Source organism: Coregonus clupeaformis, chromosome 35 (assembly GCF_020615455.1).
Source record: "Coregonus clupeaformis isolate EN_2021a chromosome 35, ASM2061545v1, whole genome shotgun sequence".
Lineage (NCBI taxonomy): Eukaryota > Metazoa > Chordata > Actinopteri > Salmoniformes > Salmonidae > Coregonus > Coregonus clupeaformis.
Genome location: NC_059226.1, coordinates 25,674,136 through 25,696,879, shown reverse-complemented (window position 1 = coordinate 25,696,879; position 22,744 = coordinate 25,674,136). Strand labels below are relative to the sequence as shown.

Genomic DNA, 22,744 nt, shown 5'->3' with positions numbered 1-22,744 from the left:
GAATTCACAAAATGGGACAAACACCAAATTGAGACTCTGCATGCAGAATTCTGCAAAAACATCCTCCGTGTACAACGTAAAACACCAAATAATGCATGCAGAGCAGAATTAGGCCAATACCCGCTAATTATCAAAATCCAGAAAAGAGCCGTTAAATTCTATAACCACTTAAAAGGAAGCGATTCCCAAACCTTCCATAACAAAGCCATCACCTACAGAGAGATGAACTTGGAGAAGAGTCCCCTAAGTAAGCTTGTCCTGGGGCTCTGTTCACAAACACAAACAGACCCCACACAGCCCCAGGACAACAACAACAACAACACAACTAGACCCAACCAAATCATGAGAAAACAAAAAGAGAATTACTTGACACATTGGAAAGAACAAACAAAAAAACAGAGCAAACTAGAATGCTATTTGGCCCTAAACAGAGAGTACACAGTGGCAGAATACTTGACCACTGTGACTGACCCAAACTTAAGGAAAGCTTTGACTATGTACAGACTCAGTGAGCATAGCCTTGCTATTGAGAAAGGCCGCCGTAGGCAGACCTGGCTCTCAAGAGAAGACAGGCTATGTGCACACTGCCCACAAAATGAGGTGGAAACTGAGCTGCACTTCCTAACCTCCTGCCAAATGTATGACCATATTAGAGACACATATTTCCCTCAGATTACAGCGATCCACAAAGAATTCGAAAACAAACCCAATTTTGATAAACTCCCTTATCTACTGGGTGAAAAACCACAGTGTGCCATCACAGCTGCAAGATTTGTGACCTGTTGCCACAAGAAAAGGGCAACCAGTGAAGAACAAACACCATTGTAAATACAACCCATATTTATGTTCATTTATTTTCCCATTTGTACTTTAACTATTTGCACATTGTTACAACACTGTATATATACATAATATGACATTTGAAATGTCTTTATTCTTTTGAAACTTCTGAGTGTAATGTTTACTGTTAATATTTATTGTTTATTTCACTTTTGTTTACTATCTACTTCACTTGCTTTGGCAATGTTAACACACGTTTCCCATGCCAATAAAGCCCTTAAATTGAAATTGAATTGAGAGAGAGCGAGAGAGGGAGAGAGAGAGAGAGAGAGAGAGAGAGAGAGAGAGAGAGAGAGAGAGAGAGAGAGAGAGAGAGAGAGAGAGAGAGAGAGAGAGAGAGAGAGAGAGAGAGAGAGAGAGAGAGAGAGATAATTAAAATAGAGTTAGGGGGAGAGAGAATAAGAGAGACATGGAGAGAGTTTAAGTGAGGGAGAGAGAGGAGAGGTAGGGAGAAGGTAAGGCATACCATGTTTTCCAGGTGAGCATTTCAATGCTAGACCTGTTGATGTGATGGAGCCAGCAGGAGAAAGACAGACAGAGCTAAATGAATGAATGAATGAATGTGTGAATGAATGTGTGAATGAGTGAATGAATGAATGAATGAGTGAGTGTGAAGGGACACCTGAGAGAGAAATATACATTGTACTGTGGGACTAGAGAGCGAGAGAGAGAGAGAGAGAGAGAGAGAGAGAGAGAGAGACAGAAAGGATATGGAGTCACGTTGAATGAGTTGCAGAGAGCGGGCAGTGCCGAGCAGGAGGGAGGGAGAGACCGAGGGGAGGGGTGGATAAAAAGTGAGCAGGGAGGGAGAGTGAGTGAGAGAGGGAGAGAGAGAATCAAAGGATAAATCCTTACTACATAATTATTAGGACTCACAAGCCCTTCATGTGACATGGAGTGTAGAAGCCAGGATTACAACAGGACAGAGTAAAGAGGCTGCAGGCAACACAGGGGGGAAGAAGGGGCACAGGTGCAGGAAGAGGAAGGGGCAACAACAAGTGCATTGAACACTGCCACTAAAAATATCCATGCAACAACCTGCATCAAGAGCGATTTTCAACCTCACCTGCTGGCCTGCTGCTGCTGTCCCCTGCCTGGGCCATCTGTCGGCGGGCGCTGGAGCTAGCGGTACCAAGCCCAGCATCTGGACAGCGCTGTGTCTTACTTAATGGAGGGGCCAGTGTGCCGCTGGAGAGCAGGGGAAGCAACCGGAGGCTCTGGTTATCCTGCAGACTTTGTGAATTTGGTGAGAAATTGACATATAGTCGATGAGTGTGTCATCAAAAAGATGGAGTACATCTGTTTCTTTCACCTGGGCGAGACAGCAGTGGGCAGTGAGAGAAGGAAGAGGGCGTCGGGCGCAGAGTCTTGACCGTCGGAAGAGGTGAAGAATTTCACTGAATCTATCACTTGTTTTCAGCTGTTTTTTATAGGCTCTAACTTTGCGTCATTGGGCCACTTCTGGGATATTTTTTCTTGGCCTGGAAGTGGATACAGATTAGATGTGTTATCAGAGGTGAGAGGCTGCTGAAGACCAGCCAAGACACAGCAATTTCACACATACACACACACACACACACACACACACATTCGGTATGCTTCATAACAATGACTACATATATACACTCTCTGCCCTATTGAGCACACACATACTCACATACACACATACACACACAGACACAGCACACCTCGCACAACGCTCGGGGACTTGTTACCGTAACACACCTCTCTGGGGTTAGCTGTTCCAACTTCAATCCTCACGCCTTACACTGGAAATTAGCCTGTCACTACGGCCGTGGACTGCCTCATTCGGTTTATTTGTTGTTCCTTCTTTCCTCTGGCACCTGCTCTCTTCAATCTCCCTCCATCACTCTATCCATACTTCCACTCCTCCCCCCTCACCTCCCTTACCAGCAAGAGATAATGTGACCTTCTGCCAAAGTGCTGGAAACCATGCCACCGTCGCAGCGGGCTCCTCTGTTGCTACTGAAATAGACTCAAACAAGTGCCGAAAGGAAGGGAGCAGGGAGGAAGGGAGCAGGGAGGAAGGGAGTGGGGGAGTGAGGGAAAGGAAAAAAGAGAAGCAGGACAGCTGAAGCCACGGACACGGAATGAGCCGTTGGGAGCCAGGGCTGGATGCGGATTGCCAACGCAGGTAATGGATCACCTTCCTTTCTCTTCCCCTACCACTGCCTAGCCTAGCGCTGTACCCAGACCCACCGCACTTTACTGTCTCAGACTGCCTGCTTATACCGGACAGAGAGGGGAGGTTGGCTGGATTGAAATAATTCCATATGTCAAATGTGATTGCAATGTGTTGCTGTCAATATTGTAATGTATCTCAGAATTGTGACTTGTGCTGAAATCCTGAAGTGAGGAGGCTGCTACTTTATCACAGGTGTTACATGTGTTTGTTTTTGCTCTTCGAAAGTAAAGAGACTGTGTAGATAGCAGACCCATCCTCCTCCCACTCAAGTCAGATGAGATGTATTGTATGCTTGGAAGTTGGAACTAAATAAACAGTTTACTGTGAACTGTGGGGACTAGATCACAGGACCTGTGTAAGGCATCAAAGGACTGGCTGTTGGCTGTGTGACTGTGTGGCAGTATGACCGTGCCTGTGTGTCTGTGGCTGTGTTTTACCTCACAGTGTCACAGAGGATTCGGCAAAGTTGATCGATTCATCATTATAAACAGGAAAAACAAAACAGCTGAGAAGGGCTGCTGCGGTTGTACACACCATGCTGAAACTGCTAGAGAAATTGAATTGCCACTGAGGAGTGAATTTGGTCCTTTGGGACAGGAGAGCGAATGAGGCTTCTGTAATTATACTAGCATCCATCCCAGTGCTTTAGTTTCATGAATACAGAGCAGGTCCTTGACATTCTGTGGACACAATCTACCTGTCAATTGGCTTCTGTTATGGCACTCCCACCCTACGTTTGTATTTCTATTTGAACTGAAGGAAGAAAGAGAGCGATAAAGAGAGAAAGAAAGAAAGAAGAATGAAAGAAAGAGAGAGGGAGAGAAAGAGAGAGAGAGAGAGAGAGAGAGAGAGAGAGAGAGAGAGCGAGAGAGAGAGAGAGAGAGAGAGAGAGAGAGAGAGAGAGAGAGAGCCCTCTCTCTGCCCTGGCTTTATTCCGGTGTGGACACAGTTATCAATCCCAAATGTTCTATCTCTGTTTCTCTTTTGTTTACAATTTGCTTGTTAAATTGATTGTTGAAATGTGATTGTTAAACTGACCACGTCATTCAAACTACAATGACTGTATCCACAACTACATTCAAGGTCAGATACCGGTGAGAGAACCCCAAACAGGGAGAACTTGTCAACTTGGATATCCATTTACACTGTATGAACCCCTTTACTGCTTCTTGTCCAGTGTCTCTGCTCTGAAAAAAGACAGTTAAGAAAAAAATATCAACCACCTGTTTTTTTTGTTTTTGGGGGGGGGGGGGCATTTCACCTGAGTGCTTCCGAGACCATTTCCTATTTTGGTATTTTTAGAAGCGCTGGAGCGTGTGTGTGCCTGGTTCTAACCAAGGTAGATTGTCCAGGTCTGTGCATGGCCAAGCATTACCTGCCTAACAGGTTGGATATTTGTATGCCAATATAGTACATTGGCATTATGCATTACTGTGTCTACCTTTTCTCTGTGTGTTTCACTTGGGAGAGAAAAATGTGTGAGCAGAATGAAATAATTAATTATAAACAGCAAACAGCTTAACACTGGTTGTTCTATTGAAAAATGGCTGTTCATTATGTTATTCCTTCCATATCGTGGTTTCCCTGATGAGATGTATAGTGAATAAGGGAGTGTGTGTGTGTGTGTGTGTGTGTGTGTGTGTGTGTGTGTGTGTGTGTGTGTGTGTGTGTGCGTGCGTGAGTTGGGGGGGAGGGTTAACAGATGAAACCATCCCATCGTTGGTAGCAAGGCTCTGTGTGACAGGGGAACAGATGCATTGATCCCTGGGTATGCTGGCTCCACTATTCTAGAACTGGTCCATCACACAGCATGAAATACACACACACAGGCACACAAACACATGCGTGCATACACACACACACACACACACACACAATCACTCACTCACACACTGATGCTAAACAACACATACACACACACATACACACTGACACACAAACTATCGCAAAAGCACACACACACACACACAAGCATCCACACGCACTCGTACACATACACACACACACACACATTCTGACTCACCAACGAAAAGAGGCACACACACTCATTCGATCCATCCTACCATGGGAGACCAAAATGTACAATATCTCACCTGTCTACTTTTATATCCTTTATTTGAGTTTTGAGTGCTTTTGGAAAAGAGGCTTTTAGGGTTGAAAATATCCAGACGTCCCCAACCTTGAGTGACACTATGGAGCAGGGCAACAGAGGGTTCAACCCTGATGGACACGGGACTGGGGGAGGGGTGTAGGTCACTAAGATAATAAATAAAATCACCAATCAAGCCAAGATTTTTTTTTACAGATACTGGGCTTAATCCGGCCTTCCGCCACTACCATCACACACTGTCACACTCAACACTTATACACATACAGCACTGTACACAGAAAGGGTTAGCCAATGTTTACACTTAGCTTTCTCTTTAGCTGTGTAGTTTAGTCTCACAGAGCACAAACATGAGGATAATCACAGCATTCTCCACTGGGTGTTTGTCCTGCTATAATGATGCGTGCATGTGCATATAATGTGTGTATACATGTGTGCCAAGGTGAGTCTGTGAGGAGAAAGAAAAAGATGGTTCCAGTGTTAAACAACTGTCCTCATTGGCCAGTTGAAGTTGTGAAATGTGCACTCTGTCTGGTCTGAGCCAAACTAGGAGACGTTGCACCAGGTCCCATTAGCTGGCTGTTTGTTCACTCCCATCCCATTGTGTCTCCAATGACCTCCAGAGCTCTTGTCTCAGGGTTAGCTGCTGCTTCGTCAGCTGTCCAGCCTGCCCACGGACACTCAGAGCTGATCAACTTAATGAAATGGTAAAGCTATCAGTCCTCACTCCATCCTCACCCAGTCTCCCCCTGCCCCTACACACAGCAACACATCCCTCAACTCTGGGTGGAGAAAGGGCATGGAGAGGGGGGCTAGGAGGGAGGTGGAGACAGGGGGCTGGTAAAATGACAAGGGGCCTTTACACCCGAACAAACAAACAAGACACACATGCATAAGATGCAAATTGATCAAGCCACAGGCACCAGCCAGGCAAGCACACACTGAGCAGTGAAGAATTTACTGCAGGGGGAAGGTGACTTCATACCAGAGCAATCGAGCCAACGTCGAAGTAGTAAATTCCACCCAGAACCAACGACGCTGCGTCGTCACGTAATCCTTTTCCAGTGATGTATGGCCCTCATAAATTAAAGGGGGGAATAATTGACAGGGCACCATACATGTTGAGAAACACATGATCTGTAACAGTTATATGTGTTTGCTGCCTGGTGTATGCTACAGTATACCCCTGGAGCACTCTCATAGCAGGGGGTAGAGGTCTCTGGTGAGATTTTAAACTCAGACAAGGAGAATTTAGAGGCTGGCTTCAGTCAGTGTTGTTCTCCTCCACAGGTTTATTGCCGCTGTGCTGCTTCACGGGCAACAGAGACTCCGGTCCCCATTTGTATTCAGGGTGCAGCGCTGTGTGCACCTTGTCTAACGTCCTGTCGCTGTTGAAAAGGAAAACTGACACACTGTTGCCTGGCTGGGGGAGCAGAGCGGCATCTTCTCATCCCTCTCTCTCTCTCTCTCTCTTGGACACTGACACCCACCTTAGATCGTATGCGTGTGCATCTGTGCGAATGTGATTGTGCCTGTGTGATTTGAAATGGAAGAAAAATGTATTAGCCTAATTGCCATCTATTCACGCTTGTTTGTGTCGTACATAATATTTCACAATTACAACTACAACCTTAGAACCCATGCCTGAGAATTGATGTGCTGCTTATTGCAATTAGAAATCGATGCCATGGCTGTCCACGTCAAAATATAAAGAACATATCTAATTCCTTTTGAGCAGCTTGGAGTGGGCATGATTAATTTATATGAATCAGGTTTGAGGTTCTGTGATGCAGCATTGGCAAAGTGGTAAAACCATAGAGTTGGAGTTTTGGGCAAAGAAAAAGTCCCTCAGGGCTCATTGAAAGAACTTAATAAGGGTACTTTCAGTTTATTGGGACCTTCAGTTTGCTTTGCACCAACACTGTCACTTCAATCAATACTTTAGCTCCACTGAAAACATATAAAAGCCAGATGCTTTACGACTATAGCTTTCATGGGTTTCTGTAGAACAGCATTTGTAACCATGCATATGAGAGGAATCTGTTAGCTTTGACATGTATCTGGCCCAGTTTTGGCATGTTAGTGAGATGTCAGGGAGAGAGGCGGAACTTAGTGTTGTCGCTGGTCTCAGCACATGGCAACACAATGTTTAAAGCAGAAAACGTTAGATGGGATGGTTACCGTATAGTACACTGTATCCCCGAGGTAGATTGAAAAAGAAAGTGGTATGTTCATATGTGGATTAGTGCTTGTGTGAGGGGTCTGTCAGGGCGGATGGGTGGGCAGCAGCCAGGAAGTCAACTGTCAGAGCAGGCTGGTGACATCTGGACCGGGGAGGGGATTCCAGGGTTTTATCCTGATCCCTGCTCCACATACCATACGGACACACATGAGGGCCACGTACAGCACAGTCAAAGGCCAGGACCACAAGCCAAAGCTTACACCACCATGACCATGTCGACCAAACCCGTTTCTCGCCTGGCACTGCAATTTACAGTGCTTTCAGAAAGCATTCACACCCCTTGACTTTTTCCACATTTTGTTGTGTTACAAAGTGGGATTAAAATGGATGTTATTGTATTTTTTGAAAAAGATCTGTAATGTCAAAGTGGAAGAACATTTTAAAGTTGTATTTATTTATTAATGGAACACAAAACACTAATATATCTTGATTAGATAAGTATTCAACCCCCCGAGTCAATACATGTTAGAATCACCTTTGGCAGCGATTACAGCTTTGGACACCTGGATTGTACAATATTTGCCCATTATTCTTTAAGGAATTCTTCATGCTCTGTCAAGTTGGTTGTTGATCATTGCTAGACAGCCATTTTCAGGTCTTGCCATAGATTTTCAAGCCGATTTAAGTCAAAACTGTAACTAGGCCACTCAGGAAACATTCAATGCCGTCTTGGTAAGCAACTCTAGTGTATGTTTGGCCTTGTGTTTTAGGTAATTGTCCTGCTGAAAGGTGAATTTGTCTCCCAGTGTCTGTTGGAAAGCAGACTGAACCAAGTTTTCCTCTAGGATTTTTCCTGTGCTTAGCTCTATTCTGTTAATTTGTATCCTAAAAAACTCCCCAGTCCTTGCCAATGGATTTGCCCCAAACATAACGCTTCGTATTCAGGACAAAAGTTCATTTGATTGCCAAATTTTTTGCAGTATTACTTTAGTGCCTTATTGCAAACAGGATGCATGTTTTGGAATATTCTGTACAGGTTTCCTTCTTTTGTGGAGTAAATACAATGTTGTTGATCCATCCTCAGTTATCTCCTATCAAAGCCATTAAACTCTGTAACTTTTTTTAAATCACCATTGGCCTCATGGTGAAATCCCTGAGCGGCTTCCTTCCTCTCTGGCAACTGAGTTAGGAAGGATGCCTGTATCTTTGTAGTGACTGGGTGTATTGATACACCATCCAAAGTGTAATTAATAACTTCACCATGCTCAAAGGCATATTCAATGTCTGTAGATGCCCTTCTTTGCGAACCATTGGAAAACTTCACTGGTCTTTGTGGTTGAATCTGTGCTTGAAATTCACTGCTCGACTGAGGGACCTTACAGATAATTGTATGTATGGGGTACAGAGATAGGGTAGTCATTTAAAAATAATCTTAAACACTATTATTGCACACATAGTAAGTCCATGCAACTTATTATGTGACTTGTTAAGCACATTTTTATTCCTGAACTTATTTAGGCTTGCCATAACAAAATGGTTGAATACGTATTGACTCAAGACATTTCAGCTTTTAATTTGTAATTAATTTGTAAACATTTCTAAAAACATAATTCCACTTTGACATTGTGGTGTATTGTGTGTAGATCAGTGACACACAATTTAATCAATTTTAAATTCAGGCAGTAACACAATAAAATGTGGAAAAAGTCAAGGGGTGTGAATGCTTTCTGAAGGCACAGTACATCTGTGTTAGCATGACCAGGGTGAGAAGGATATGACTGATGAATCATGCCAGGCCAGTGCTGTGAAAGGCTCAAGTAAACACGTGTTGGGTAAAATAGATTACACCCCGGATACCATTGTAATCTGCTGCTGCCTCTCAAAGATTATTACCCTCACACACTTCCACATACAATCTGTTCAATCTCGCCACAGAGAGTGCTGACAAAGCAAATGCAGTGGATGGAGTTTGGTGCTATAAATGTGATAAGGGGGTGTAGAGATATACAGTGTATATCAACATTTGTCAAATGACAGGACAACACGTTACTGTATTCTTGGCTTTAATAAATTAGTTGTATACCCTTGTGCCTTTGATGTATTGCCCTTAAAATAATTGATCAAACAGAAAATGTGATTAAGGATCAAATGTTGGCGGATGACACAGTATATAGTCTTTCATTGGTTTTCTAAACTTGTTCCACATGTCTTCCTAATGGTTGTGGCGATGATGACAAATTGGTTCTATATGACCTGTCTGTTTGTGAGAGCAAAAAAAGTGTTCTGTGTCTTTCATTATAGTATGGGACATTTCCCCCTTACTCCTCTGCTGCAGCTGCATGAAGATGACATGAAAATGTAGTAGTCCTGCATTATTACCCATCTGCTGAGTCATTAACAACCTGCCTGTCATTGCCCCACTGACACACAGAGACAGGGCACAACCTGCTGGCCTTTGCCCTACTGACAGCACAGAGACAGGACACACTGTAAACACCCAAACTCATTCTACCTTACACACCCTCAAACCCAAAAGCATAATCTTAAAGCAGAAATCTGCAGGTTGCGGGCGACCCTATGCCGCCCCACTTCTTGTGTTGTGTTTTCACTTTGAACGAAAACAAGGGTGTTGAGCCCTGAGCCGCCTTGGGCTGGGCTTCTGGGCTAGGAGTGTCTTTGTGCTAATCCCGCCAACTCGAATGACCCTGCTGCCCCACAGCTGGAGAGGAAGTGAAAGTCACTTGCAACCTAACATTACAGCCGCCAGAAACAAACAGAGCAGACGAAGCCAACAAGCATCATTCTCTGTTCTTGGATCTGAATCAACTCGACCCCAAAAGAGAAAAAGAAGCGAGAAAAAGAAGGCTCATGACCAATCTATGAACTGCATAAAAATTTGAATACATTTTGAAAGGTGGAAGAGTGACTCTGTCACGCCCTGACTCAGGGGACGCTTATATGTTGAGTCAGGGTGTGTATATTCCTTGTTGTGCTTTTTCTATGTGTGGGATCTAGCATGTATAGATCTATGTTGGCCGGTGTGGTTCCCAATCAGAGGCAGCTGTCGCTCGTTGTCTCTGATTGGGGCCCATACTTAGGCAGCCTATTGGCACTGTCTAGTTGTGGGATCTTGTTCCGGTTAAGGTATGTTGTGTGTGCTACCTCGGACTTCACGTTTCGTTTACTTTGTTGTTTTGTCGTGTGTTTAACAGTTAAAATAAACATGTACGCATATCACGCTGCGCCTTGGTCTGACCCGTCCTTCAACGAACGTGACAGAAGATCCCACCAAACAAGGACCAAGCAGCGTGCCGAGAAGGAGCAAACGCCTGGGACTCAACAGGAGGTTACGTTAGTAGATGTCCTCCTCGGTTGGGGGAGAATTACAGAGGAGGAGGCCGTCCGTTATCGGAGGGCGATGAAGGAGGATGCCCAGGTAGGACAGGAGAAACGGCGCCAACAGTGTCGACGACGGAGACCCGAGAGGCAACCCCAAGAAAATGTTTGGGGGGGCACACGGTGTGGACGACGAGGCAGCAGGAGGCCGTTAAAGGGCGGATCTGCAGGTTAGGAGAGGAGGCCACCATGTTACGGGGGCTATTGGTTCAGAGGGAGCAGGAGTTATTCGGTCAGAGGGAGGCGCTACAGGACGCTAAAAGGGAGAAGGAAAGAGTAGAGGCACGGCGAGAGGAGCTGGTTCGGCAGCAGAAGGAGCGGGGGTTAACAAAGGAACCCAGTCCTGCTCCTCGCACCAAGCCAGTGGTGCGTGTCGCCAGTCCGGTCCAGCCCGTTCCTGCTCCCCGCACCAAGCCAGTGGTGCGTGTTCCCAGTACGGCCCGGCCCGTTCCTGCCCATCGCACCAAGCCTGTGGTGCGCGTCGCCAGTCCGGCCCGGCCTGTTCCTGCTCCTCGCACCAAGCCAGTGGTGCGCGTCGCCAGTCTGGCCCGGTCTGTTCCTGCTCCTCGCATCAAGCCAGTGGTGCGCGTCGCCAGTCTGGCCCGGCCTGTTCCTGCTCCTCGCACCAAGCCAGTGGTGCGCGTCGCCAGTCTGGCCTGGCCTGTTCCTGCTCCTCGCACCAAGCCAGTGGTGCGCGTCGCCAGCCCGGCCCGGCCTGTTCCTGCTCCTCGCACCAAGCCAGTGGTGCGTGTCGCCAGCCCGGCATGGCCTGTTTCTGCTCCTCGCACCAAGCCAGTGGTGCGCGTCGCCAGCCCGGCCCGGCCTGTTCCTGCTCCTCGCACCAAGCCAGTGGTGCGCGTCGCCAGCCCAGCACGGCCTGTTTCTGCTCCTCGCACCAAGCCAGTGGTGCGCGTCGCCAGCCCGGCCCGGCCTGTTCCTGCTCCTCGCACCAAGCCAGTGGTGCGTGTCGCCAGCCCGGCACGGCCTGTTTCTGCTCCTCGCACCAAGCCAGTGGTGCGCGTCGCCAGCCCGGACAAAAAAACAGAAAACTTGAGCGTGCATAACTATTCACCCCCCCAAAGTCAATACTTTGTAGAGCCACCTTTTGCAGCAATTACAGCTGCAAGTCTCTTGGGGTGTGTCTCTATAAGCTTGGCACATCTAGCCACTGGGATTTTTGCCCATTCTTCAAGGCAAAACCGCTCCAGCTCCTTCAAGTTGGATGGGTTCCGCTGGTGTACAACAATCTTTAAGTCATACCACAGATTCTCAATTGGATTGAGGTCTGGGCTTTGACTTGGCCATTCCAAGACATTTAAATGTTTCCCCTTAAACCACTCGAGTGTTGCTTTAGCAGTATGCTTAGGCTCATTGTCCTGCTGGAAGGTGAACCTCCGTCCCAGTCTCAAATCTCTGGAAGACTGAAACAGGTTTCCCTCAAGAATTTCCCTGTATTTAGTGCCATCAATCATTCCTTCAATTCTGACCAGTTTCCCAGTCCCTGCCGATGAAAAACATCCCCACAGCATGATGCTGCCACCACCATGCTTCACTGTGGGGATGGTGTTCTCGGGGTGATGAGAGGTGTTGGATTTGCGCCAGACATAGCATTTTCCTTGATGGCCAAAAAGCTAAATTTTAGTCTCATATGACCAGAGTACCTTCTTCCATATGTTTGGGGAGTCTCCCACATGCCTTTTTGCGAACACCAAACGTGTTTGCTTATTTTCTTCTTTAAGCAATGGCTTTTTTCTGGCCACTCTTCCGTAAAGCCCAGCTCTGTGGCGTGTACGGCTTAAAGTGGTCCTATGGACAGATACTCCAATCTCCGCTGTGGAGCTTTGCAGCTCCTTCAGGGTTATCTTTGGTCTCTTTGTTGCCTCTCTGATTAATGCCCTCCTTGCCTGGTCCATGAGTTTTGGTGGGCGGCCCTCTCTTGGCAGGTTTGTTGGGGTGCCATATTCTTTCCATTTTTTAATAATGGATTTAATTGTGCTCCGTGGGATGTTCAAAGTTTCTGATATTTTTTTATAACCCAACCCTGATCTGTACTTGTCCACAACTTTGTCCCTGACCTGTTTGGAGAACTCCTTGGTCTTCATGGTGCCGCTTGCTTGGTGGTGCCCCTTGCTTAGTGGTGTTGCAGATTCTGGGGCCTTTCAGAACAGGTGTATATATACTGAGATCATGTGACAGATCATGTGACACTTAGATTGCACACAGGTGGACTTTATTTAACTAATTATGTGACTTCTGAAGGTAATTGGTTGCACCAGATCTTATTTAGGGGCTTCATAGCAAAGAGGGTGAATACATATGCACGCACCACTTTTCCGTTATTAATGTTTGACTTTAGTTTTTAGAATTTTTTTAAACAAGTTATTTTCTTTCATTTCACTTCACCAATTTGTGTATTTCCATTACATTAAATCCATTTAAATCACAGGTTGTAATGCAACAAAATAGGAAAAACGCCAATGGGGATGAATACTTTTGCAAGGCACTGTATGCAAATTGTTGACATGATAGTGTTTAGTTTCTAGATGATAATGCTAACTAGCTAGGTGGTCAACAGCATTTGCGGCCCAGGACCACCCCCAAAAAATGCATCTAGCTATACATTTGGTACAGTAACATCACACAAACTTATTTCTCAGGGAGATATGGGTGGGGACGGTCGAGAGAAAGAAATGCTGTATGCATTTTCTGTTATTCTTTGTGATTGAATAATTATTTTGTTGGTAATCAACCAAAATAGTTAGCTATGTTTGCCTGTTCTGCATATTGCCTGCCTATATATAGCTTTGATTCCTACCTAGAGTTAACTACCCACCAGAATGACTGAATGAATACCCAGCGTGGTCAGTTAAGTAAACAATGTCACATCTGCATGACATATTGGTGTGCTATGGGCCATCAAGTCACGGAATGGTACATTAGCATGACAAGTTGAACTGGTTACAGCACAACACCAAGGACACTGTTGTGACACTGACTTATTTGGTGGTAATGTCTCCCCCCCCAATAAGATGGTGGTTGAATTCATAAACAGTGCGTACGTTCTCAAAATAATGTACTCATATTCCATCAATATTATGTTATCAAAATCAAAGTTGATTTGGCATATGCACAGAATGCAGTCTGACGTATACAGGAATATGACATTGCATTGTACCGTGTACTGTTGAAGTAACCATTTGTTTAATAGTTTCCCAATGTCAACATATAATGCACAGGATAGGTTAGACCAGTTGGATGGAGGAAGCAACGTCAGCCATAGATGATGACTAACATCCTAACACTTCAGCTACACTACATGCTGCGCCATCAGCAGTGTCCATGTGATGTTCTACCTGCTACACCAGAAACCAACCAAATCAACTTTATTTCTCATTATGTCAATTCATAAGATAGAATGAACTTGCGTGTCAGCCATTGAGAATTGAACCTCTGTGGCAGGGCCGTAAGGATGCATTGCAGTCATACTGGCTCTGATGACCTCCTAGTAGGAGGTGAAAGGTGGGAACCAGGAGTAGCACACAACAGTTTGTGGCCTGGAGGTGTGGGACCTGGTAACAGGGTCATCATTCCAAACTGCTGTGTGTGGTGAGTACTGGCCTCCCATGGTCCACTGCAGCACCATGTAGGCTTTTTCCCTGGGAGCTGGGAGATAGCTGTATATGTCCTGCCTTTTATGTGTGTTTTATTTCAGTTCTACAAGTGTTCAGTTGTCATTGTAATTGTCCCATTTTTTTGTGTGAAAACAGTCACTTTTTTAAATTATGAATTATTTGGATTTTTACATAACTGAGATGTATTTATGTGGTCAGTCTTTTATCATGCAGCAAGCAGTCCAAGTCATCCATGATTATGTTACTCCGGAAGTGTTGATGCTGATGGGAGAAAAAAATATCACATCACTGAAATGTATTGAAATCACTTACTGTATTAGCGCTAGTGTCAATGGTTTTCATAATATTTATTCTAACTCAATGTGATTGTATATTAATGTCTCAAGTTTCATCAGGAAAAGGTAAAATACTCAAATGAGCGTAATGTCTGCCATTCTGTATGAACAAAAGTTCCCTACCAAGCCCTCTGCACAGACGTTCCTGGAGAAACTCTTGCTTGGTTAGTAGTGAGACAGGAGGGGCGAGTCAGTCTGTGGGGGTTGTTGGCACTGTGTGGGAAAACATAAAACAAATAGTTACTTCAAAAGTACAAGGTAAAACGCAATGTCATATTCCCATACACACCCCACTGTATCCTGTGCATATGCCAAATAAACTTAGATTTAGATTTGATAACATAATATTAATGGAATTTGAGTAAATTATAGTGAGAACGTACACAGGTTTTATGAATTTAACCATCAATGAATTGATGCTTGGTAACATACTGGCCATGGTCTCACCTGAGAGAGAGCAGGTAGGTAATATATTGACCATGGTATCACCTGAGAGAGAGCAGGTAGGTAATATATTGGCCATGGTCTCACCTGAGAGAGAGAAGGTAGGTAATATATTGGCCATGGTCTCACCTGAGAGAGAGCAGGTAGGTAATATATTGGCCATGGTCTCACCTGAGAGAGAGGATGTACAGTGGGGAAAAAAAGTATTTAGTCAGCCACCAATTGTGCAAGTTCTCCCACTTAAAAAGATGGGAGAGGCCTGTAATTTCCATCATAGGTACACGTCAACTATGACAGACAAAATGAGAATTTTTTTTCCATAAAATCACATTGTAGGATTTTTAATGAATTTATTTGCAAATTATGGTGGAAAATAATTATTTGGTCAATAACAAAAGTTTCTCAATACTTTGTTATATACCCTTTGTTGGCAATGACACAGGTCAAACGTTTTCTGTAAGTCTTCACAAGGTTTTCACACACTGTTGCTGGTATTTTGGCCCATTCCTCCATGCAGATCTCCTCTAGAGCAGTGATGTTTTGGGGCTGTCGCTGGGCAACACATACTTTCAACTCCCTCCAAAGATTTTCTATGGGGTTGAGATCTGGAGACTGGCTAGGCCACTCCAGGACCTTGAAATGCTTCTTACGAAGCCACTCCTTCGTTGCCCGGGCGGTGTGTTTGGGATCATTGTCATGCTGAAAGACCCAGCCACATTTCATCTTCAATGCCCTTGCTGATGGAAGGAGGTTTTCACTCAAAATCTCACGATACATGGCCCCATTCATTCTTTCCTTTACACGGATCAGTCGTCCTGGTCCCTTTGCAGAACAACAGCCCCAAAGCATGATGTTTCCACCCCCATGCTTCACAGTAGGTATGGTGTTCTTTGGATGCAACTCAGCATTCTTTGTCCTCCAAACACGACGAGTTGAGTTTTTACCAAAAAGTTATATTTTGGTTTCATCTGACCATATGACATTCTCCCAATCCTCTTCTGGATCATCCAAATGCACTCTAGCAAACTTCAGACGGGCCTGGACATGTACTGGCTTAAGCAGGGGGACACGTCTGGCACTGCAGGATTTGAGTCCCTGGCGGCGTAGTGTGTTACTGATGGTAGGCTTTGTTACTTTGGTCCCAGCTCTTTGCAGGTCATTCACTAGGTCCCCCCGTGTGGTTCTGGGATTTTTGCTCACCTTTCTTGTGATCATTTTGACCCCACGGGGTGAGATCTTGCGTGGAGCCCCAGATCGAGGGAGATTATCAGTGGTCTTGTATGTCTTCCATTTCCTAATAATTGCTCCCACAGTTGATTTCTTCAAACCAAGCTGCTTACCTATTGCAGATTCAGTCTTCCCAGCCTGGTGCAGGTCTACAATTTTGTTTCTGGTGTCCTTTGACAGCTCTTTGGTCTTGGCCATAGTGGAGTTTGGAGTGTGACTGTTTGAGGTTGTGGACAGGTGTCTTTTATACTGATAACAAGTTCAAACAGGTGCCATTAATACAGGTAACGAGTGGAGGACAGAGGAGCCTCTTAAAGAAGAAGTTACAGGTCTGTGAGAGCCAGAAATCTTGCTTGTTTGTAGGTGACCAAATACTTATTTTCCACCATAATTTGCAAATAAATTCATTAAAAATCCTACAATGTGATTTTCTGGATTTTTTTTCCTCATTTTGTCTGTCATAGTTGACGTGTACCTATGATGAAAATTACAGGCCTCTCTCATCTTTTTAAGTGGGAGAACTTGCACAATTGGTGGCTGACTAAATACTTTTTTCCCCACTGTAGGTAATATATTGGCCATGGTCTCACCTGAGAGAAGGTAGGTAATATATTGGCCATGGTCTCACCTGAGAGAGAGGATGTAGGTAATATATTGGCCATGGTCTCACCTGAGAGAGAGCAGGTAATATATTGGCCATGGTCTCACCTGAGAGAGAGCAGGTAGGTAATATATTGGCCATGGTCTCACCTGAGAGAGAGAAGGTAGGTAATATATTGGCCATGGTCTCACCTGAGAGAGAGCAGGTAGGTAATATATTGACCATGGTCTCACCTGAGAGAGAGCAGGTAGGTAATATATTGGCCATGGTCTCACCTGAGAGAGAGCAGGTAGGTAATATATTGGCCATGGTCTCACCTGAGAGAGAGCAGGTAGGTAATATATTGGCCATGGTCTCACCTGAGAGAGAGCAGGTAGGTAATATATTGACCATGGTCTCACCTGAGAGAGAGCAGGTAGGTAATATATTGGCCATGGTCTCACCTGAGAGAGAGAAGGTAGGTAATATATTGGCCATGGTCTCACCTGAGAGAGAGCAGGTAGGTAATATATTGACCATGGTCTCACCTGAGAGAGAGCAGGTAGGTAATATATTGGCCATGGTCTCACCTGAGAAAGAGAAGGTAGGTAATATATTGACCATGGTCTCACCTGAGAGAGAGCAGGTAGGTAATATATTGGCCATGGACTCACCTGAGAGAGAGGATGTAGGTAATAATATACTGGCCATGGTCTCACCTGAGAGAAGGTAGGTAATATACTAACTCAATGTAATTGTAAATTAATATAGTCAAAATACTTGTAACGAGCGTAATGTCTGCCATTCTGTATGAACAAAGGTTTCCTACCAAGCCCTCAACGTGATCAAGACAAAGGAGATGATTGTGGACTACAGGGAAAAAAAGAGGACTGAGCACGCCCCCATTCTCATCGACGGGGCTGTAGTGGAACAGGTTGAGAGCTTCAAGTTCCTTGGTGTCCACATCACCAACAAACTATCATGGTCCAAACACACCAAGACAGTCGGGAAGAGGGCACGACAAAGCCTATTCCCCCTCAGGAGACTGAAAAGATTTGGCATGGGTCCTCAGATCCTCAAAAAGTTCTACAGCTGCACCATCGAGAGCATCCTGAATGGTTGCATCACCGCCTGGTATGGCAACTGCTCGGTCTCCGACCGCAAGGCACTACAGAGGGTAGTTGTTACGGATACAGGTATCCTGTGTGTGTTTTTGTGTTTTTTCTCTCCTTCTGCCCTAATCACAGGTGTCCTTTATGTTCCTGATTGGTGGTCGTTGGGGTGTCCCACCTGTCCGACATCCGTTTGGCTGCTGATTGCTGAGGTGAACCAATCAGTGGACATTCCTCTGTATTGCACCACCTGTTTCTGGTTTTTCACTTACACCTCCCATTGTTTTAAAAGCCAGTCAATTGCGTTTGTAGAGAGATACTATTTTCGTATGTGAGTATGGATACTGTGGTGTCCTGTGTTTTGTGTACTCACTCATTTGCTGGTTACTCTGTTTGGTAACTTTGTTGTGTGTTTCTGGGAAAAGGGGGATTTAAGCAAGTTGCCCTTGGGCATACATTACCCGTAGGAAGAAAATTGTCTAAAAACACTAGTTAGACCTGAGCGGACCACCCACTGTAATTTTTGTATGATTAGCAGTAGCTTAGCGGTTCTTGAGGCAGGCAAGATCAGTTTAGTTTTTTTTTACACTATTGTTTCATTTCTTGGGTCCTGCTCAGCCCTTTTTCCCAAACCTTTACCGTGTGTTCAAAATAAACATTTTATGTTTGACGGTAGCTTATGGTTGTCGGTGTATTTTTTGTTCTCACTGTTTCCATGTCACGATTCTAATTTGCATGAATTATGTTACGGGTCTCTTGTCCATCCACCCTAGACGTTTAAAGCCACGGGGTTCGTAACAGTAGTGCGTACGGCCCAGTACATCACTGGGGCCAAGCTTCCTGCCATCCAGGACCTCTATACCAGGCGGTGTCAGAGGAAGGCCCAAAAAATTGTCAAAGACTCCAGCCACCCTAGTCATTGACTGTTCTCTCTGCTACCGCACGGCAAGCGGTACCAGAGCGCCAAGTCTAGGTCCAAAAGACTTCTTAACAGCTTCTACACCCAAGCCATAAGTCTCCTGAACTGCTAATCATGGCTACCTGGACTATTTGCACTATTTATTTGTTTATTATTCATGCATAGTCACTTTAACTCTACCCACATGTACATATTACTTAGACTAACCGGTGCCCCCGCACATTGACTCTGTAACCGGTACCCCCTGTATATAGCCTCCCTACTGTTATTTTATTTTACTGCTGCTCTTTAATTATTTGAATTTTATTTTATTTTATTACTTATCACTTTTTTTATTTTCTTAAAAAATGCATTGTTGGTTAAGGGCTTGTAAGTAAGCATTTCACTGTAATGTCTACACCTGTTGTATTCAACACGTGGCAAATAAGATTTGATTTGATGCTCCTGGAGATACTCTTGCTTGGTTGGTAGTGGGACGAGTCTGTCTGTGGGGGTAGTTGGAAATGTGGGAAAACATAAAATACATGTTTTATTCAATAGTGCACGGTACAATGCAATGCCATATTCCCGTATACACCCCACTGTGCATATGCCAAATAAACGTTGATTTTGATAACATAATATGGATGGAATAATCAAAGCTGTATATAGGCAGGCAATGTGCTGAACAGGCAAACATAGCTAACTATTTTGGTCAATTACCAGCAAAATAATTATCGAATCACAAAGCATAACAGAAAATGCATACAGCATTTCTTACCTCTCTTTCAGTGTTGGGGTTTGCACAACCACAACTTGTACAGCCTCAGTGTCACGGTTTCGGCCGAGGCTGCTCCTCCTCCTTGTTCGGGCAGGCTTCGGCGGTCGTCGTCTCCGGAGTACTAGCTGCCACCGTTCGATGTTTCATGTTTGTTTGGTTTTGTCTGTTTGTAACACCTGTCCCTTGTTAGTGTTTGATTGTGTTCCCTATTTAGTTTCGTCATTTGGGTCAGGTGTTATGTGTGATTGTTTTTGTCAGCTGTTCGTGTTCATGGGATTTTGCTCTCTTTCTGTGTATTTTTGAGAGTCCGCACTGCGTGCGCTTTTCCTTGTTTTACGCACTGTGTTGTGTGCGTTTTTGTCGTTCTTGCCTCCCGGTTGGGTTGGCTATTTTCTCCTGTTTGGAGTTGTTTTGCACCACTAAAAGACTGTTGACGAACTCTTGTGTGCCTGCGCTTGATTCCCTACGCCACATCCACACTCAGCGTTCGTGACACTCAGGTTCCCTCAAAATCAGACTGTCTCCACCAGTATCTCCCTGAAAAATACATGTTTGTGTGATGTTACTGTACCGAATGTTATATCTAGATGCATTTTATGGGGTGGTCCTGGGCCGAAAATGCTGTTGACCACCTAGCTAGCTAGCATTATCATCTACAAACTAAACACTATCATGTCAACAATCTACATATCTAGCTTCATCTAGTTAATGTTGGCTAGTTTAAATAAAGGCATTGGGCATCAATCTACTCACAATACCCCATAACGACAAAGCAAAAACTGGTTTTTAATTTTCTTTGCTAATTTGTAAAAAACAAACAAACAAAAACACGGAAATATCACATTTACATAAGTACACAGACCCTTTACTCAGTACTTTGTTGAAGCACCTTTGGCAGCGATTACAGCCTTGAGTCTTCTTGGGTATAATGCTACAAGTTTGGCACACCTGTATTTGGGGAGTTTCTTCCATTCCTCTCTGCAGATCCTCTCAAGCTCTGTCAGGTTGGATGGGGAGCGTTGCTGCACAGCTATTTTCAGCTCTCTCCAGAGATGTTAGATCGGGTTAAAGTCCAGGCTCTGGCTAGGCCACTCAAGGACATTCAGAGACTTGTCCCAAAGCCACTCCTGCGTTGACCTGTTGGAAGATGAACCTTCACCCCAGTCTGAGGTCCTGAGAGCTCTGGAGCAGGTTTTAATCAAGGATCTCTATGTACTTTGCTCAGTTCATCTTTGCCTCGTTCCTGACTAGTCTCCCAGTCCATGCTGCTGAAGAAAATCCCCACAGCATGATGCTGCCACCACCATGCTTCACCGTAGGGATGGTGCCAGGTTTCCTCCAGACGTGACGCTTGGCATTCAGGCTATGGTCTGAGAGTCTTTAGGTGCCTTTTGGCAAACTCCAAGCGGGCTGTCATGTGCCTTTTACTGAGGAGTGGCTTCCGTCTGGCCACTCTACCATAAAGGCCTGATTGGTGGAGTGCTGCAGAGATGGTTGTCCTTCTGAAAGGTTCTCCCATCTCCGCAGAGGAACTCTAGAGCTCTGTCAGAGTGACCATCGGGTTCTTGGTCACCTCCCTGACCAAGGCCCTTCTCCACCGATTGCTCAGTTTGGCCGGGCGGCCAGCTCTAGGAAGAGTCTTGGTGGTTCCAAACTTCTTCCATTTAATGATGGGGGCCACTGTGTTCTTGGGGACCTTCAATGCTGCAGACATTTTTTGGTACCCTTCCCCAGATCTGTGCCTCGACACAATCCTGTCTCGGAGCTCTACGGACAATTCCTTTGACCTCATGGCTTGGTTTTTGCTCTGACATGCACTGTCAACTGTGGGACCTTATATAGACAGGTGTGTGCCTTTCCAAATCATGTCCAATCAATTGAATTTACCACAGGTGGACTCCAATCAAGTTGTAGAAACATCTCAAGGATGATCAATGGAAACAGGATGCACCTGAGCTCAATTTCAAGTCTCATGGCGAAGGGTCTGAATACTTATGTAAATAAGGTATTTCTGTTTTTTATTTTTAATAAATGTACAAACATTTCTAAAAGCCTGTTTTCACTTTGTCATTATGGGATATTGTGTGAAGATAGATGAGGTAAAAATTGTATTTAATCCATTTTAGAATAAGGCTGTAACATAACAAAATGTGGAAAAAGGGAAGGGGTCTGAATACTTTCCGAATGCACTGTAAATCAGAGGCTGCTGGGATTGGAAACATGCAGACTGGGGGTTCACTGTAGGGAAGCAGGTAGGGTAGAGGGAACATGGGGCTGAATATGGGACAGTAGGCTTTATTTTTACTATGACAGCCTATGGCTCCAGTTTATCATGAGGCCATGATATGGAGAATAATTTAATCAGGACTAAAGAAGTAAATCTACAGGGAGGTGTCAGGGATATGACAGGTTGACATGCCCTGTCCGCGCTCCGCTAGGGCCCATGATGATCAAATCACCAGACGACAGACATAGAGTCACAGCTGAGAGGGACTCACCGTGCACTGCATCAGATATTCTGGTGACACCAGGCATTGGGATGTAAAATGTTGTTGAATAACGACCTAGATAAAATGTGACAACAATACAAGCAATTGTGTCTTGGTGGAGGGGAAAAGCAGGTGCATGTGTCTGATTTGAGACATGGCAGATATGTCAAAGTCACATCCTTCCAGATGAGGCAGTGTGTCTAAAGGCTAAGTTGTCTTTAAGAGAAAAGATGAACTCTCAAACCACCATGTTGTTCTGTTAGTGGAACTAGAATACAAACACTCTGCGAGTGTGACTACTCTAGTAGTCCGTTTTTTCTATCAGTGTGCACTGTTGTCACAAAGCTGCTTCCCCCACTTGTTCTATTTCGGTCACCATCTGCAAAGGGCAGGAAACAAATGTCACTTAACAGTAGTACTTCTGTGAACTAAACTATTGACTATACCAAGTCAAGATATTCTCAGAGTGATTTCTTCTATCTAGTGCATAACTCTCTATCCTTGTATAGCTGGCA

The 22,744-nt window shown here is 44.8% G+C and overlaps 1 protein-coding gene across 1 annotated transcript in view; it reads left to right on the top strand.

Moving 5' to 3' along the window:
• Window positions 1-2,911: 2,911 nt before the first annotated feature.
• Window positions 2,912-22,744, top strand: part of LOC123482522 (glutamate receptor ionotropic, NMDA 2C-like) — a gene marked incomplete at its 3' end in the record, with an annotated part of 55,323 nt that continues 35,490 nt past the window's right edge. The window contains 1 exon segment of the mRNA XM_045210672.1: window positions 2,912-2,995.